This window comes from Pithys albifrons, chromosome 3 (assembly GCF_047495875.1).
Source record: "Pithys albifrons albifrons isolate INPA30051 chromosome 3, PitAlb_v1, whole genome shotgun sequence".
Classification (NCBI taxonomy): domain Eukaryota; kingdom Metazoa; phylum Chordata; class Aves; order Passeriformes; family Thamnophilidae; genus Pithys; species Pithys albifrons.
Genome location: NC_092460.1, coordinates 12,462,843 through 12,469,205, shown reverse-complemented (window position 1 = coordinate 12,469,205; position 6,363 = coordinate 12,462,843). Strand labels below are relative to the sequence as shown.

At 38.6% G+C, this 6,363-nt stretch overlaps 1 long non-coding RNA gene across 1 annotated transcript; it reads right to left on the bottom strand.

Annotated features, from left to right (window-relative positions):
- Window positions 1-506: 506 nt before the first annotated feature.
- On the bottom strand, window positions 507-1,764 carry LOC139669267 (uncharacterized). The gene is made up of 2 exons (XR_011697220.1): window positions 1,512-1,764; window positions 507-1,200 (listed from the first exon to the last, which is right to left on the bottom strand). It is a non-coding gene; the product is annotated as an uncharacterized lncRNA (long non-coding RNA).
- Between the last annotated feature and the right edge of the window lie 4,599 nt (window positions 1,765-6,363).

The following is a 6,363-nucleotide window of genomic DNA, read 5'->3' as shown; positions in this document are numbered from 1 at the left end:
GCAGTGGCTTTTGTTGGGATTGATGGGGTTAACAGCGGGTCTGATGAACCCCTCACTCCTATGGTAATCAATCTTGAGCATTTTAAAGTGTACCCTTGGAACAGAGAAAAGCATGCAGGCAAAATAACAGTAAGTCAGTCAGAGAACGTATCAACAGCAGAACAGGATGGAAACGGCACAGGGGAAAGGGCAGGGACACCCTGTACCTTCCTGATGCCAGGGCAGACGGAGCTCATCAGTTTTCCTTTTCCCTGTCAGAGAGCCATGCTTCCCCAGGCCCTGGGAAATGCTCCTGTGCTGCCAAGGGCACTCACAGACGCTGCTTCGGCCTAAGGGACAGCACAACCAGCTGGGAATGTGGCAGCTGTGCTGCTCTGGACATAGGTAAGAGTCAAAACACTCGGGTACCCCTGGGCTAGGGCCAGGCTGGGCCTGGCAGCAGGTGCCCAGGAGGGCTTGGAGACACTTGGCAGCAGAGGCCTAGGTAGACATAATACATATATATATATGTATATATATAAAACCCTTTATTGAATACCATGCATATATATGTATATATGTATATGTATGTATGTATATGTGTACATATGTGTATTTATGTCTACATGTGTATATATGTATGTGAATGAGTATATATGTGTATATGACTATATGTATGTGTGTGTATATATGTATGTGTGCAAAATTGTACATGCATGTATGTGTGTGTGTATATGTATAGTATGTATATAGGTATATAGGTCTATGTATATATATGTGTGTGTTTATGTGTGTATATATGTATGTACATGTATATATATGTGTGTATATATGTATGATATGTATATATGTGTGTGTATATGTGTATATGTATAGATACATATATAGGAGAATGCACATGTGTCTATTTCTATATGTTTAGATTTATGTATACAGACATGCATATATAAGTATATATGTATGTCTATTTATGCCTAAGTATGTGTATATATGTATAATATGTTTACATATGTATTTATGTTTATACATATATATGTCTGTGTCTATATGTCTATGTATATCTACATGTATTTGTATACATCTGTATACATGTATATAGGTGTATGTGTATATGTCTGTGTATAGAGATGTATGTATATATGTATATGTACATTATATACATATACTTCTGGGAAACTTTTCATTAACTTCTGGGAAACTTTCAAGCTTCTTCTGGCATTCCTGAAAATATATAAAATATAACATAAAATTATGAATAAAATAATAATGATTAATACAAGTTTCTAAATTCACCTGTATCTTTACATACACTTAAGTAACTGGTCCTGTACATTACAGAGATTCACTAATTTACCTGACGGGACATCATAACATGGTGTTATGCACACTTTTATACTACAGAAGTTTAGTTCCTCGGCAATTACAAAATTGCCAGCCTTTCTAGAGGTCCTGAACTAATTCTTCATGCAAATAAGCAGCCGTGTTCCCTCCTCATGCCCACAGTTACCAAAGAAGAGATGTTAAATACTCACCTCAATCAATAATCTTCGTCTATCTTCCCAACCATCTTGTTCTTCACTGAGATCCACTGATCTACAAAATAACTTTGGGCCCTCTGCCCAAAAAAGAACAAATTGATTTCCTTAAACACTTCTGAAAATGCTGCTGTTTGTAAAACTCATGAGCAAGACAGCAATCAAGTCAGAAGGTCTATTCTTCATATTCTTCCTATCATTCATAATCTCTTATCCCCCACAACATGATTGGCTCCAACAGAAATGCTCTGAACTACTGCCCTGTGTACTAAGAAAAACAAAAGGCAGCAGCAGTTAATATGCCAAGATAGGAACTGCAGTGAAATTGCACCTGTTTCATTAAGAGCTCAGCACCATTACCCCACATCTCCCAAGAAAATTCATGCCTGCTGAGGACTGAGGTCTCACTTTCAACAGGGCCTGTAAATCAGACAGGCTGGAAGATTTCAGTGCACTAATTGTATGAACACAGCAAGACAGTTCATGACCGTTACCTCATATGTCTCAAGAAAAAAACATTATTTAAGACTGTCTTGATAAGTTACTGCATAAGATACCACAAGCAATTCTTGTTGTGGTCTGTGGAACCATTCGAGGCTGTGAATGTTTGCTGCTGTTTTGTTTGTTTTTAAATACAAAATTCACTATATTCAGAAGAAAAAAAAATCCACATTAATTAGAATCAAGAACGATGTGGACATAAGTGGCTAATAAGAGTATTCGACACTATGAATAGTAACACCAGAAGGAGAGGAAAAAATTAATGATGATATATATGCCTGAAAGGCATTTGTGATTTTTTTTTGGTAAGCCCTAAAAGGCCAGGTACATATTAGGCAATTCTCTGAAAAAAATGGAAGCAAGACAGATGTTCAGCGTATTTGTTACCAGCAGTTTGTCATGGGATTCTACCTCAATTTAGACCACAAATACGAATGAAAACTTGCAATTTATTTTTTTCCTTAAACCTCTCACCTGTGTTACAGAACAAATAACTAGACAGGACTTCTTCCCTGACTTTCAGTAAGACTTTTGAAAGAAACCAAAAAAGGAGTGACAGTGAGTAAGTTCTGTTGTACCTCTCAGTCGTTCATCGTCTTTGGAGAAGAAGAAAAATCTTGTACTTTCTCTTTGTGGCAAGCAAAGAAACCTGGACAAACACAAGGAAACTTTAACATCAAGAAAGTTACTGTCAAATTCCATTAATGCAAGTTAAAGCTGTAGTGCTTCAGAGAAACAGAATGCATGGAAGAACATTCCTCCACAGTAACCAAATACGGTCTCCTATAAAAAAGACCCTTTTATAAAAGAAAATTTACTACGTCTCTGACTTTTGGCCAAACCAAAACTGGTTTGGGTTGAACCAAAATTACCCACTTAATTTCTCCAGTGTTCAACCACAAACTCAGCTTTCATATTTTTATACTCAAGGTCAAAGCAAATGGGCTGTTGGGATGTTTCACTGTTACACTCTGTGCAGCAAGGAATGGTTTTCCAGGATAACTTCTGTTGCTCAGAGATGTGGAATGAAGACAGCAGTTTCCCAGGACCTGAGTGCTGCTATTAATATTCTCACAGCAGCAAATTACTACAACCAAATAGAAAACAAATACAACTTGCATTTCTTGATCCTTTTCAATTTCTGATGCCTCTGGCTCATCATCATCCTCAGAACTGCTGTCCTGGAAACGTGGATCTTCTTGCCATGTGACTTTTGCAGGTTTTATTGTTTCAAGGATGTAGGGCTCTGCAAGATTATCACAATTGAAATAAAAAATCAGATTATTCCTCTACTTGCCAGCAAAAAACCCTACTTCCCAGTGAAGAACTTACATTGGAAAAGCAGATTTAAGAAGGATGGAAACCTCCCCTCTTGGGCTTTCTGAACTACGTCTCGGCTCAGGTATTTTTCACTTTGTTCTGGGGGTCTCTTTCATATCCTGAAACCTTCATTAGTGCATTCAGAACACTGAATCCTTTCTGAAAGTCAGTAAAAATGTGGGGGGCTTGGTTTTTTCTGGTTTCTTTTGTTTTAAATCTTTCATTTAACTTCACATGGTTTGTTTTGTCTCCTACCTTACTGACTGACTTAATTCAGTATGTTTTAATCTTGAGTGTGTAACACTTATATCCCCTATAGTCATGGGTCGTGCAGTTTCAATTTTCTAAAGGTACAATAAGAAAATTAAGTAAATAATAAAGCAATCTTGAATGTTCTTGGTGTCAACTCCGGATTTGCTTTTGCTCATAATACTCCCATTATCACTCCTTTGATTTCAAATCTTATTGGGTTGTATGAAACTTTGACTTGGCATATCACCTTTTTCCCTGTCTGAGAAATGTAGGGGATGACAACAACGTCCATCACTGTTTAAAAAAAACAAATAAATAATCGTTCTTTCTCAAAACATCCCTTTCAAGATTCCTGGGGCGCAAGCTGAGCTACCACAATCCTGGCAAGTGTAACTGAAGATCATAATGATTCTGCCTCATTACTCACTTTTGCCTCTGAAAATGCCCTGGATTCTGAATTCCTAGGCACCGTAGTCCTGCACAGTGCCTGACATGAGCCATTCACTAGAAATTGCACTGTCCTGCTCTTACCTTCTTTTACACCTGACTTCTCTGTGTCTCCAAAGAAGGAAAACTTGAAACCACTCGGCTCCTGAGCTGTGTTATTCCCAGAGACAGGTTCCAAATGGTCAGGTGGGGCAGAGTCCTCTGCATCATCTTTGTCCCAGGGTATTCCCTCACGTTTCTCTGATTGGCTCTTTGAAGATCCAAATAAGTCTTTTAAATCAGCAGCAATATCATAATAGATTTCTTCAGACACTTGAGGCAGTTTCTCACTCTCTTCTTTCTTCTTCTTCTTCCTTTTAGCTTTACTGAAATGGGATAGTTGGAGGACAGTAACACAACACAGCTGTTTTTAAAAGAAAGAGCCACCTGGCTCTTGATGTTTTCCTAAACTCAGCCATGCACATTGATGAGGAGTTCACTTTTAAGGGAGAGAGCAGTGCAGGGGAAACATCTGAGCTTTGATTCTAAAGGCAGGAACAAGCCTCCTTTTTATTACCCACATCATTAAGGGACTTTTCACTTAACATGTGGTAGTTCATAAATGAAGATACTTAGGACAGATTTCTCTTCTGGCAAAAGAAATGTTAAGAGCTAATATGCCTTTTCACAGGATAAGAGCTAATAAACTTGTCTCTTGAAAACTTCTCAAATCTTCAAGTCCATGACTTGACCTTTCTCACCTTCAGTGAGGACAGAAAATGGCATGCAGAGAGTAGATGGACTACAAAGAAAAGATGACACTGCATGCCGGTTTTAGTGCTCACAATTCCTATTGTATATTGATTTCTGCAATCACAGGGAGGACTAAAGAGAAAATAGCAGTCTGCGTAGTTTCAAACTCAGTCTGCTGCCATAGGCTTCTCTCTAAGGGGAGAAACATCACAACTATAGTTACCAAGCTGTAATATTACCTCTCCTTTTCTGTAGTACTTGGTTTCCTTTCAAAAACTGTGTGGTCCTGTCTGGTGGGATCGTAACGGAGGGCATTAATGTCTCTAAGAAAATAGAAAGGCAAAGAGAAACCATGAGACACTCTAAAGGCTCAAATGAAAGCTACCCCAAACCTTTACAGTAGGATACAAATTCAAATTGGCTTCTTCACCAAAAACTCTCCAAAATGTAATTGACATTTAGAAAGTCCCTGCTAGTCAGTGCCTGGGAATTCCATTAAATACTGACTTCAAATACACACAAGAAAGGAAGTACTTTCCTCAGCCATCTAGGCAGAAATTTTGGTTAGAAAACACCGGCAAAACTTAAGCCTCCCTAAAACTCCTTCACTGATGGCAGATGATTCATACTTGAATTTCTTGGCACTTGTTGCTGTTTTACTTGGCTTAGGCTGTTCCAGGTTGATTTTCAAGAGGCTTCCCAGTATCTGCAGAGTTTTCTTTTTCTCTGCAGCAAGTTCGTCTTCCTCATCTGCCTTCAAGCTCTTTGTCTCTGCTAAGATAACAAGAAATACATTATATTTTCCCTGCTAAGCCTGTGATATTTGATGCATAGTATCACTACAGTACTAGCAGAGCTCACGTCTATCAACACATCACTTCCTTTATCTAAAAGCTACTCAGAGACTTTGTCCCTTGCACTGTAGAAAATCTTGGGTTAGAACAGTTCTGGGCATCTATTTCATGTGAAGGCCAGATCAGGTATTTAACATGTTTCCTGCTGCTGTCATGTAACTGCAACCCCTCTGCCACTGCTGATACTCTACAGAAGATCACATGAAAGCAATGAAGGGAATAGCAGAGTGAGGCTAAATTTAAGTTTCAGAAAGAAATTGAATCCTGAAAACTGGGTTAATTTCTTTTTCTTGGGGGTGGATATTCAAACTTTTTCTATTTTCAGCTTTTCTGCCTTCTGCTGCTAAAGAAAAAAAATGACCCTACTTAAGACTGCCAAATCAGCCACAGGCTGCAGGATGGCTACAAAACAAACAGTTTAAATGAATATAATGATCCAAAAGGGGGTTTTTCTAAGTCACCGCTTACCCAGTTTTTCAATGTGGATAAACACATTCTGATATCATGCTGTATTAAAAATAGTCTCAAATGTTGTTTTATTAGGCACATGTGCCTCACTCAGCTGTTCCAAATACTTTTGCAGCATACACCTTTAAGAAAGCACAGCCACCCCTGGTGTTTCCCATGCAGAGCCACAGCAGAGGTGGGTGGTTTTCTTTTAAGGGATCACCAAAGAAGCCAAAGGAGGCCATAAGGTGCTTCAAAAGCTGAAGCTCCATGATATGGCTCCATTACTACCAGTA